Below are 13,328 nucleotides of genomic sequence, written 5' to 3' on the forward strand. Positions count from 1 at the left end.
TCTTATCTGCTCTCTACTACATTCTACATTTTACTTTGATCTAGCTAAATAACTCACCCAAAAGACAAAAATACATAAATAAAAAAATAATAATAATAATTTTCACATGAGAGTACTATCTTTCTAACATTTGTTTTATAGGTTCCCAAATTTTTTCAAATTTCCCTAGTCCCAGTCATAGTCTTGCATTAAATTGTTCCATTTTGTAGACCTGTCTAACTCTGTCTCTCCACTGTGCCACCCTTGGGGGTTCTGTGTCCAGCCATAAAACTGCAATACACTTCTTGGCAGTCATAAGCAGGATTTTGATTAAGTATGTCTCCATTACGTGTGTAAGATAGCATTCCCAGTACAAACCATTTTAACTTAAATTGTAATTTCACCTTCAAGGTTCTTTCAATTTCTCCCTAACACCTTCCCAGAATGGTATGAATTTAGGGCAGTCCAAAAGTATATGTGAAAAGTCTCCCACTAGCCCGCATTTTCTCCAACATAAATTTGAAACATTACTATTTAGACATGATAAGTGGAGTTTTAAAGTATATATAATATATATATATATATATATATATATATATATATATATATATATATATATATATATATATATATATATATATATATATATATATATAATATAGAAGTATATATTATTCACCTTCCATTCAAATTCCCTCCAAGACAGACTATTAGTTAGTTCATGGCCTGCTTCAAGTGTTTCCTCCCATTCCTCATCTGTTATCATTATGGTCACTTCCAGTTCCCATTTTTCTTTAATATCTGTATTCTTAACAATCAAATCCTGTTGCAAAGCTTTATATATTTTGAAATCAGTCCTTTTTTTTTGACATGTCCTTTCTGTTTAACATAATCACTTCCTCCATATTAAGTTTATCCTTTTTTGAATCTTTGCCTTATTTTGAAATAACTAGTCAAGTGAGTATTGAGTGGTACTGGACTTCTGTAAAAATAATTTTCATAGGGATGAAAAAAGTACTCTGTCTGCCTGTCCTAAATAACATATTAAGCATGAAATTACGAATTATTGTGAAATTACACGCACAGGAAGTGCTTTTATTTTGTAGCATTTGCTCAGTCGGCTCTCGAAGCTTCTCAGCAGACCGAGAAGAGCAAAGGTTGGAGGAGCATTAACCGTTGGAGGTCGCGCTTTTGTTCTGCATCTGCACTTGACAGTCACTGGTTCTGCACCACTGAGCTAAATGTAAGTAGCCACCATAAAAGTTGCTTAAATGTTTTAAATGTTTTTAAGACGGACATGGTGAATAATGTTGGCCACGTAGCAAGCTAATATGCTAAGTCATTGCATGAGTTAGCTGTGTTATTAACTTTGTGTGGACTAAAGTATTAAATGAAATGAGCAGCGCTATCTCATTATTAAAGGTTAGCATTACTTTAGATACTTTTTTATTAGACTTCTAGAGACTTATTCCCTCCATTTTTGCCCCCTCCATCGTAATTTTTTAAACGTTCTGAGAAAAAAATAAAAGCGGGAGCTCAGCGCCACCAAGTCAAACTTAAACGTCCACTTATTAAAAGTAAATGAGCAGTGGTCTCTTGTACAGCAATGAAAAAATCAGTCTGTGTTGTAAACTATTTCCCCGTAGCACCCGTGCGATAGCTTTGCAAGCAGCCTGCTTTTTTTTTAACCGTAGAAGAGGATTGTGACCGCAAGAGACAAAGCGGTGCTGTATCTCGATGCTGTGTTCCCTCCTTCCCTCCATTTTTGTCCCCTCCATAGTTTTTGTTAAAATGTGATGTTCTGAGGACAAAAAAAAAAGGTAAGTTCAGTTAGCTCGCGGGAGTTTGTCAGTTTTTGTGAAAAGTTTTATTTAATACACACATAGACATCGAAATTTTGTTAATGTTTTATCATCAAATTAAATAGTGCTCAGTTGCACATATCTTGAACCGCAGAACGCTGTTTTTATTAATTTCACAGTATTTTAGTGTTGTAATTTTGTCCTTGCTGTACGCTGTTACTCCAGATTCTTTTCTTTAAATGTTATGTTTTTAGCTTTGTGTGGATAAGTCAAATTACACTTGAATCTCCTCACATAGCTTCATATATAGTGGAGGACTGCCTAAATTTTGCAGACTAACACAGACCTACCTTGTGATTCACAATGTTTGCTATCTCTGTACTGATTATGCTTCTTGGTGTAGATGTGTAAATGTAGAGCATCTGCGTTCCTATGAGCTGTCAGCCACACCGGGAAGCCTGTCTATGAATCTGCAGCCAGACTTCACTGATCCAACCCCACTCTCTGCACACAAGATTGATGGCATGCTGCTGTTGACCCCCAAGAGGTTCATACAAGGGAGACCACTGGTGAGTAATTCTCACAATCTGCATTTTTGATGGCACATCCTAAATAACATGACTATATATGTATGTATGTATGTATATATGTATACAGATTTGTCTTTTAAAACTGGTGAACATACAATTTACAGGTAATGCCTTTATGCTATGAGTATTAGAGCCACTGATGGAAAAAAAGTATAGAATTCTGAGAAAATAAGTCATAAATCTGAGTTTAATCTCAGAGTTCTGACTGGTACCTAATACAAAAAAAAAGGGAAATTGGGGAAGATTATGAGGGGGGATCAGAATTCTGACTTAAAGTGCATGTCAAGTGTGCCTCAGAGTCTTACCCCACCCACGTATCAATTTTAAAAACTGCAACATTGGTAGGCGTTGCCTGGAGGACCGAGAGGGCGGAGCCGCGGCAGTGACGAAGACGACGGATAACTAGACGAAGCTAGCTCCATTCACTCTGAGCAGTCATTAGAAGTGGAGGACGTTTCTCCCCCTCCTTACCCAGACACTCGAGAAGAAAGGGACCAAGTCTAATTGGAGGAGACAAGCGGACATGAGCCTTATTGTTTTGAGCTTGTGAGTTGCCTGAAATTACCGGAACCGACCCAACAGAACCATCTCTGAATGTAAGTAGCCGTTAGCCATAGCATTGGATTAGCTGCAGTGTTTGGCTCCACGGCCCTAGAGAGCTAGTATTCAGCATGTTTTAGAGATTTATCTGCATCAACACACCTGGCTTTAATCAGCAACAAACAGCTGAGCTGCTTAACAGCTTATCTAACCTATTAAAGTAGGAAAATCCACTGAAACGTGCTGGATAGCAGGTCTCCAGGAGATCTGGGCTCAAGCTACAGTCTGCTGCATAAAGTTATGAAAATATCCCATGAGAAAATTATTCTGTAATGTGTTCAGCCCATTAAAACTGCCCTGATTTCATTATTTATTTACTGATACTAGCTGCTCTTGGTTGCAGGTGATCCTCTGGTGTCTGCAGCTGGTCTCCTGCTGGTGTCTTCAGGATCAGGAGCTTCCAGAAGAATGTGCCTTTCAATGACTCTTTCCACCTTATTTGTTATATTAATTAAATAAATCTCAATTTATATATTTCCTGTTTTTGTTCATGTCCATAAATACTTAAACATGCTTGAAATTAAAACGAGCTTTTAACAGTGAGGTGCTAGTTTAGTTCATCACAATAGAGCTAGATAAACATGCGACAATGTGATAATTCAATTAATGTAATTTATAAATATCCATTAAAATATCAAAACTGGAATCAAAATGAGATATTTGGCAGCACAAAAAACTTGTCAAACACAATATTTATTATAATAATTGTAGGCAGACAGGAGACAGAGCTGATGGAGGTTCTCAGTCATCGAAGGATGGCTGAAGGCTTTCCAGGAACAGGAGATGTGGTGTTGTCTCTTCTCTCTCTATTCTGCCAGATGAGCTGATAGGTTACAGGTGTGTGAGGACGTCCTCATGCTGTCATAACCAGATGACAGGAGTTATCAGGTGATCAGCCAGGCTAATGATGAGATGCAGAAAGAAAACAAATTCAGGACAGTGTACAGTAATAAAAATAATATGTGGTGTTGCTCACCTTATGTGCTCTTATAGTTATTAACGTGTGCCTGCCTCATGGTGTAGAGTCCATATTTTGCTGAATGTCCTGCAGTAATGCAGGTTATTAGTTAATTTACTTTTGATAGCAAAAACAAAATATTTAATTTAAAAGTTGTTTTCCAGGTGAATCAGCTCACACGTCACCACCAAGTGTCACAGGGCCAGAATCAGTAGCCTCCTTCATGATGTAATCACATACTTATTTAATTGTTAATATCTTAAAAATTCAGAAATGTTTTAATTTTTTTTACCTTGAACAGTTCACTGAGCTTGTACTGTCACTGAGGTGGAAGCTGGAATCAACAGCAGACACCTCACATCTTGGTCTTTTCAGGAGGTGTGGATGCTCTGGGACCTTCTGGAAGATGAATTTCTGTCATGGTCCCTGTGTCACAAGACACTGAGGCTGTGAGCTCTATAAAAACAAAGAAGCAGCACATTTATAAATGTTTAAAAGAGCATAAAATCACTTGTAACAATCTGTAAAACAAATGAAAACTAGAAGGTAATGAAATGTTTACATAGAAGATTATTAAAAATAATTCACCTTTGCTACGGGTAAGGCTTCACGTCAGCCTGGACAAGTGCATTCTTGCAGACTACAAAATCAGTCTGACAGCCAGTGTCTTGGGTAGATTTAGCCTGAAAAAAAATAGAAGCACATTGATGTTTATAAAGTCAGATAAAATACAAAAGAAACTGTCCCATATAGGCGCTTTATAACATTCCTAGTGTGTGATGTTATTATAACGTAAAAGTCAGTCACATATGATGTGGAGATCCTGAAATGCGACCTCCTGAACAGAATTCCTCACGGAACCGGGTCACGCTGTGCTGGATTTCACGCTGTAATGCTGTCTGTCAACTAGTGCTGCATTAGTTAGAGCCACTGTTGCAGAATTACCGACTGACACAAAAACAACCCGAATTTTCTCTGAGCCTGACAGTCAGGTGGACCGTTTTGTCGGCCAGGCCTTCGAGATATGTTCCGATTCGCCACTGATTCTAACCTTACATCCCGTTCCACATTTTGTGAACTTGACAAATCAGCCCGAAGGCAGTGCAGGCTGATATTAGCTAAATGGAGTGAACCACGTCTCTCAAACTTTGCATTTAGGAAGGGAATTGTCTTTAGAAGATGTTAAAACTTTTATTTAGCTTACTCACCTCAGACTGGAGCCCGTCATGGTGGGGGAGCAGAGTCGGTGGGCTGTATCTAAATCGCGGAAGAGCCACGGTGGGCACAGCCTCCCTCTTGGAACGGAAACGTGCAGAATCGCGGGAAAAATGCTGGTTGCAAACTACAGCACCAGGCGGGAGCTGAATGTTTTCCAGACACGCAACCACTGGCGCCTAATTTCTAAGTCCAGCGGAAAGGAGTGCAACCCGACAGAGCTCCGCAACCATACTACACTACACCATCTCACCATACCAACACGATATGGAGCACTAAACCCGAACTACTTTCCTAATTACACTAACAGCCAAACAGTAACTAAACTACAATATCCAACAGCCAAGCTAACACTAAATAAGTATGTATAACACTAAAAACTATGCTAAAGACTAGGATATGCTAATGCTATATGCTAATGCTGAACTACTGCTAGCCTCCTACACTCGCGTGCAAATCCAACTCCCAACTCGCCACAAGGCGTGGCCGAGACTCCCGATGCTTTTATAACGTTGACACAGAGCTGCTACGTAGTACTCTACTGGTTTACGTAGTATCTTACTCTTTAGCCATTGGCTAAAATTTATTCAAAATGAGTCAAATTCTATGTTTTAAGCTGAAGGTGGAGCTATACTGTGGTATTTAGGCAGAATTTTTAATTTTTAAAGAAAATGCACCAAAATGCTAAAATAATGAATACACACATTTAAAACACTATTAGACACTCATTTATACAGTTCATCAGCAAAAAAAAGTTAATTTAGACGTTACTTGCTCTTTAAATCTTAAAATTCAGGCTTTTTTTTTGTTTGTTTGTTTTGATTTTTTTTAACAAAAAAATTCCTAAATAGTTTTTTGTTTGTTTGGTTTTAGGTTTATGAAAAAAGTCAGAATTTTGACTTTAATCCCAGAATTTTGAAATTATCTGACCTTTTTTTTCTCAATTTTCTTTTCTTTTTCTTCAGTGACTCTAATTAGGCAATAAGGCAGTTTTAGGGCCACTGAAGGAAACAATTGAATACTGAGATAAATGTCAGAATTCTGACTTTATTTATTTTATTTATTTTCAGATTTTTTTCTTCTTCAGTGGCTCTAATACCCCTCCGTATTATGTAATGTTAAACACTTCAAATTAACTTTTGAATTCAGCAGTTTATCATTGGATTTAGATGCAGATATCATTGTCTTGGAAAATTGGTCACAGCAGTTTGGCATTAAGTTTGATTAGTAAACTTGACAGTATTTACACTCTTAATCTTCTTAGGAATTACATGATGTCCACACAAGGCGTACCACTGTTCTCCATGCCCATCCAGTCTATCTACTTGAGGAAACCTCTGGGTTTTTGAGGACATGTGTGGTAAGTCCCAGTATTGTAAATTTGAACAAATCATTCTATTTATTTATGCATAAAGACAACACAAGGACAACGCACATGAACATTTTGGAAAAAGTGCCATTGTTTCAACTACAAACCTTTGGCAAGATGTTTAAGCCTGCCACACACGAGAGCAATCAGCTGAGCAAACGGCCTCGAATGACTGTTTGCTCAGCAGATTGCTCGCCATGTGCGCCTGATTTTCACTGAGTTTTCTGCCTCACGAGACGCTGAGGTGAATATCTGACCAGTTAGATATTTTCCGCCTCACAGGGGTAAAAACTCGCTGTGTGTGCACTACTGAGCTGCTGGCTGAGCTGAAATATTCTAGTGGCCAATCAAAGCACTTTCTCCGCTCACATGACCCCAAGATGTATTCAGATGCAGCCCCTTACCCTGTCTGCGTGTCTGAAAAATAAACAAAACGGTACCTTGTGGATCGATGGGCCCACTGTTTCCATTACCCTTTCGGAAGGATTCTGGGTCTTCCAGGTGCATCTCTTGGAGTAAATTGGCATAAACTCCTTGCCTGGTCCATCTTTCCAGCTACTGTACCCATATTTTCCTAACCTTCAAATGCCGGTGGCGGCGACGTTTCATCAACAAAAAAGGATAGGTATTTCCTCCGTTTCCAGCTCTGTCTGTGTTGTTTCTTTTCTGACATGCAGACGGGGCTGCCATCTTGGGGTCATGTGAGCGGAGAACGTGCTTTGGTTGTCCACTAGATTATTTCAGCTCAACCAGTAGCTCGGTAATGCGCACACGGTGAGTTTTTACCCCTGTGAGGCGGAAAATATCTTAACTGGTCAGATATTCACCTCAGCGTCTCGTGAGACGGAAAACTCTGTGAAAATCAGGCGCACATGGCGAGGTATCTGCTGAGCAAGCGGTCATTCGAGGCCGTTTGCTCAGCAGATGGCCCTCATGTGTGGCAGGCTTTAAGGCACTGAGAAAAATCAACAATCACTGCAAAGAATTCAAGTAGCTTTCATTAGCATAACACTGGCACACACTGAAGCCATCTCACTTTATTCGTAAATGAGAGCACAAAGCAACAGAATGAACAGGAGTAGGGCTGGGCGATATGGCCTAAAATCAATATCACGATATATTGAAGATCTCACCCCGATAACGATAAGTAGGCGATAACTACAGGAATGCGTAGCAACAATATTTGTCCACTAGATGGGGCTGTCTCATGTATTACATTGACTAAAATTTTACATGACTCAAGGTGCTACAGCTTCTTAAAGGGACATAAATGTGGCCAACTTACACATCTTTTCATTTTTTTATTATCAAATTTATTGACATGGGAAAAATTATCTGGATGAGAGACAAGAAATTTGATAACGATAAATCTTTGATATGTTGCCCAGCCCTAAACAGGAGTCTATCAGACTGCATTTATTGTTACTTACATGACAATCTACTGAAATAAAAATGGCCACAGTCAGAGTTTCAGTTCAGATGTGATTAGTGTATGATCTCCCTTTCATTTTTGTAAGGATGATACCAATGAGCCGGACCTCAGGGATGCAGCAGTTGTCCTCCTGACAACCATCACCGATGATGCAGAGAGTCCAGTTACGTACGACCCAGTGAGAATCTGTTATCCTAGAGGGTGATGTGATTGTCGACCTCTCCAGGCTTCCTGATGCCTTCCTGGTAATGTTCGGCCTCATCTATGCCTTACATCTAGATTATCCGAAGGGACTGACCAACACATTTGAGTTCACGCAGAAAATCTTACTTGGTCTTGATGAGTCTAAACTATCACCCAAGCTGCAGAGTCAAAAATGACCTGATGTTACACGTGTAACTCAAAATCTGAAAGAGTGGTGGATTCAGATGGCTCACTCTGTTAGAGCATTGTCCACATCCACAATGTAATTTACTATTTGTCTGCTCTTTAATTGTTGATGTTAAAGTAACACACCACCATTTGGGCAAATATGTTCATTTTCCACTTCTCCTTGAGTTAACCCTCCCACTGTCCTAATGGGTGTGACCCCCGCGAGGAAAGTTGACCATTGAGCAGGGTTGATGGTTCATCCCTTCGGTCCACGTGGCAGGGGTGAGGAGTGAGCACCACCTCACCCCTGCCACGTGGACCTCAAGGGATAAACCATCAACCCTGCTCAATGGTCAACTTTCCTCGCGGGGTCACACCCATTAGGACAGTGGGAGGAACAGTTGAGTTTTACCTTTTCTCTGTTCGTCCAGCCGTTCTGAGTCTGGCAACTCTCATTTGTGGCTTTAGTTTAGCGTGAATAATTGAATCGGATTAGCCCATAGGCTAATCCGATTCAATACTCAACTGGTTTTATGCCAAATGGCATAAAGTACTCAATGTCTTACTTGATAGTGGTTAGTGTAATTCATATTTTGTTAATGTTGAATTGATGTGCATCCTGGTGTTGCTTTAAACCACCTACTCAAAGAAAGACTACACACTGCTGTTGTCCAGTTTTCAAAAGTGTGCGTTTGTAATTGTTTCTTTCAAATTTTGTTTTATTTTCTGTTTGAGTTGGCTTAATCAGTAACTTTAATTTGATCATAATTTGAAAATATATTTAATATAAACTCCAAATATTTAAGTTTATTTATGGTCTGATTTACTAAAATATCTGAGTTTATAAACTCAGAAAATATGAGGCAACTGATTGCCTTACATTTTTTGAGTTCTGCCTACTTATTCGGGTTTACAGTGTACGAACTGTAAAGATTTTGTGGTGTCAGAGTTCACCTAACAGTTCAAGTGTTCATTTATTTGCTTTGTGTGTTCACAGGGCATGCTCAGTTGAAGTTTCCATCTCTGCGCGTTCAAGATGTAAGAAAAATAACACGAAAGAAATGCAACAATGAAAACTTCAAAAAGGCATCAACAACCAAGCAAGTGGATCCATAAAATGGACTGATTTTTTTAAAGGCATTTTTAAAAAGTCTTTCAAAATGGACAGAATTAACGCGTCATGTTCAGAACAATTTGTGTTCTCATCTTTGATTAATCCTGGTAAACAGGTCTGTTTTTGTTCTGTTCTAATTCTCTCTGTTTAATAAATTTAAACAAAATGACTTAGCTATTTTATTAAATTTTTTTTCTCTGCATAAAGACGAAGTATCAGTAAATAGTGGAAATTAAATGTATTGGTAGTAAGCAAATAGCAGATGTTAAATGTTACTTGCAGTATGTGTTTATAGAAAAAATAGAGATACTTAAATGTACTAAAAGAATATTACGTCAAGTTTACTGTAAAGTGTACTTTCAAAACTGTAAGTATACTCAATTATATAAGAAGTACACTACAAGTAAACATATATTATTACTTTAAGTATAATTTTAAGTATACATTCAAAGAGAAAAGTATACTCAATTATTTCAGAAGTACACTACAAGTAAACTTATAATGTTACTTAAAGTTTATTTTTGAGTATACTTTCAAGGGCAAAAGTTTACTCAATTTTATTAGAAGTAAACTTATACTGTTACTTTTAAGTATACTTTCAATGAGAAAAGTATACTCAACTATATCAGGAGTACACTACAAGTAAACTTATATTGTTACTTTTAAGTAAACTTCCAAGGAGAAAAGTGTACTCAATTATATCAGAAGTACACTACAAGTAAACTTATAAGTATACTTCCAAGGAGAAAAGTATACTCAACTATATCAGGAGTACACTACAAGTAAACTTATATTGTTACTTTTAAGTATACTTCCAAGGAGAAAAGTATACTCAATTATATCAGAAGTACACTACAAGTAAACTTATAAGTATACTTTCAAGGAGAAAAGTATACTCAACTATATCAGGAGTACACTACAAGTAAACTTATATTGTTACTTTTAAGTATACTTCCAAGGAGAAAAGTATACTCAATTATATCAGAAGTACACTACAAGTAAACTTATAAGTATACTTTCAAGGAGAAAAGTATACTCAACTATATCAGGAGTACACTACAAGTAAACTTATATTGTTACTTTTAAGTATACTTCCAAGGAGAAAAGTATACTCAATTATATCAGAAGTAAACTTATAAGTATACTTTCAAGGAGAAAAGTATACTAAATTATATCTGAAGTACACTCCAAGTACACTTGTGAGGTTACTTTAAGTATACTTTCAAAGAGAAAAGTATACTCAATTATATCAGAAGTACACTACAAATAAACTTAAATTATTACTTTGAAGTATACTTGTAGTATACTTCAAGTATACTTTTAGCGGCCCAATTTAGTCCCAAGGAGTATACTTTGAAGTAAACTTTAAGAACAAGTATGCAAATAAACTTCTGTACACTTAAGTATACTTGAAATTAGATACTTAAAGTATACTTCTTTTTCGTAAGGGAATATAAAGTTATGAAAATACCCCATGAGAAAATCATTCTGTAATGTGTTCAGCCCACTAAAACTGCCCTGATTTCTTTATTTATTTACTAATAACAGCTGCTCTCTCGGTTCTAGGTCCTCTGGTGTCTGCAGCTGGTCTCTGCTGGTGTCCTCAGGATCAGGAACTTCCAGAAGAATGTGCCTTTCGATGACTCTTTCCCCCTTATTTGTTATATTAATTAAATAAATCTCAATATATATATTTCCTGTTTTTGTTCATGTCCATAAATACTTAAACATGCTTGAAATTAGAACGAGCTTTTAACAGTGAGGTGCTAGTTTAATTAATCACAATAGAGCTAGTTAAACATGCAACAAAAATGTGATATTCAATGTAATTTATAAATATCCATTAAAATATCAAAACTGGAATCTAAATGAGATATTTGGCAGCACAAAAAACTTGTCAAACACAATATTTATTATAATAATTGTAGGCAGACAGGAGACAGAGCTGATGGAGGTTCTCAGTCATCGAAGGATGGCTGAAGGCTTTCCAGGAACAGGAGATGTGGTGTTGTCTCTTCTCTCTCTATTCTGCCAGATGATCTGATAGGTTACAGGTGTGTGAGGACATCCTCATGCTGTCATAACCAGATGACAGGAGTTATCAGGTGATCAGCCAGGCTAATGAGATGCAGAAAGAAAACAAATTCAGGACAGTGTACAATATGTGGTGTTGCTCACCTTATGTGCTCTTATAGAATATTAATGTGTGCATGCCTCATGGTGTAGAGTCCATATTTTGCTGAATGTCCTGCAATAATGCAGGTTATTAGTTACTTTACTTTTGATAGCAAAAACAAAATATTTAATGTAAAAGTTATTTTCCAGGAGAATCAGCTCACACGTCACCACCAAGTGTCACAGGGGCAGAATCAGTAGCCTCCTTCATGATGTAATCACATACTTATTTAATTGTTAATATCTTAAAAATTCTGAAATGTTTTAATTTTTTTTTTACCTTGAACAGTTCACTGAGCTTGCACTGTCACTGAGGTGGAAGCTGGAATCAACAGCAGACACCTTACATCTTGGTCTTTTCAGGGGGTCTGGACGCTCTGGGACCTTCTGGAAGATGAATTTTCATCATGGTCCCTGTGGGTCACCAGACACACTGCGGCTGTGAACTCCATTCTGGCTGGCTATGTAAAAACAAAGAAGCAGCACATTTATAAATGTTTAAAAGAGCATAAAATCACGTGTAAAAATAATCTGTAAAACAAATTAAAACTAGAAGGTGATAATAAAATGTTTACATAGAAGATTATTAAAAATAATTCACCTTTGCTACAGGGAAGGTTTCACGTCAGCCTGGACAAGTGCATTCTTGCAGCTAAATCAGTCTGACAGCCAGTGTCTTGGGTAGATTTAGCCTGAAAAAAAAAATAGAAGCACATTGTTGTTGGGAGTTTATAAAGTCAGATAATATACAAAAGAATCTCCTATATAGGCGCTTTATAACATTCCTAGTGTGTGATCGTTGTTATAACGTAAAAGTCAGTCACATATGATGTGGAGAGCCTGAAATGCGACCTCCTGAACAGAATTCCTCACAGAACCGGGTCACAAGCTGGATTTCACGCTGTAATGCTGTCAACTAGTGCAGCGTTAGTTAGAGACACTGTTGCAGAATTGCCGACTGACTAGCTAAAGGAAGTGAACCACGTCTCTCAGACTTTGCATTTAGGTAGGGAATTGTCTTTAGAAGATGTTAAAACGTTTATTTAGCTGACTCACCTCAGACTGGAGCCCGCCGTGGTGGGGGAGCAGAGTCAGTGGGCTGCATCTAAATCGCGGAAGAGCCACGGTGGGCAGCCTCCCTCTTCAAACGGAGGCGTGCAGAATCGCGGGTAAAATGCCCACAGAGTCACCGCAACCATACTACACTACACCTACTCACCAATACTAAGACGATATGGAACACTAAACCCGAAATACTTTCCCAATTACACTAACAGCCAAACACTAACTAAACTACAATATACAACAGCCAAGCTAACACTAAATAAGTATTTATAACACTAAAAGATATGCTAAAGACTAGGATATGCTAATGCTATATGCTAATGCTGAACTACCGCTGACCTCCTACACTCGCTTGCAAATCCAACTCCCACTCGCCACAGGGCGTGGCCGAGACGCTCGTTGCTTTTATAACTTTGGCATGGAGCTGCTACGTAGTACTCTACTGGTTTACGTAGTACTTTACTCTTTAGCCATTGGCTAAAATTTATTCAAAATGACTCAAATTCTATGTTTTCAGCTGAAGGTGGCGCATTACTGTGGTTTTTAGACAGAATTTTTAATTTTTAAAGAAAATGCACCAAAATGCTAAAATAAAGAATGCACACATTTAAAACACTATTAGACACTCATTTATACAGTTCATCAGCAAAAAAAAGT

At 37.7% G+C, this 13,328-nt stretch overlaps 1 long non-coding RNA gene across 1 annotated transcript; it reads left to right on the top strand.

Annotated features, from left to right (window-relative positions):
- The first annotated feature begins 755 nt into the window (after positions 1 to 755).
- On the top strand, positions 756 to 9,502 carry LOC139070635 (uncharacterized). Its single transcript, XR_011521127.1, has 5 exons — positions 756 to 1,222; positions 2,185 to 2,350; positions 6,409 to 6,504; positions 8,031 to 8,190; positions 9,315 to 9,502. It is a non-coding gene; the product is annotated as an uncharacterized lncRNA (long non-coding RNA).
- The last annotated feature ends 3,826 nt before the right edge of the window (positions 9,503 to 13,328 follow it).

Source organism: Nothobranchius furzeri, chromosome 7, assembly GCF_043380555.1.
Source record: "Nothobranchius furzeri strain GRZ-AD chromosome 7, NfurGRZ-RIMD1, whole genome shotgun sequence".
Classification (NCBI taxonomy): domain Eukaryota; kingdom Metazoa; phylum Chordata; class Actinopteri; order Cyprinodontiformes; family Nothobranchiidae; genus Nothobranchius; species Nothobranchius furzeri.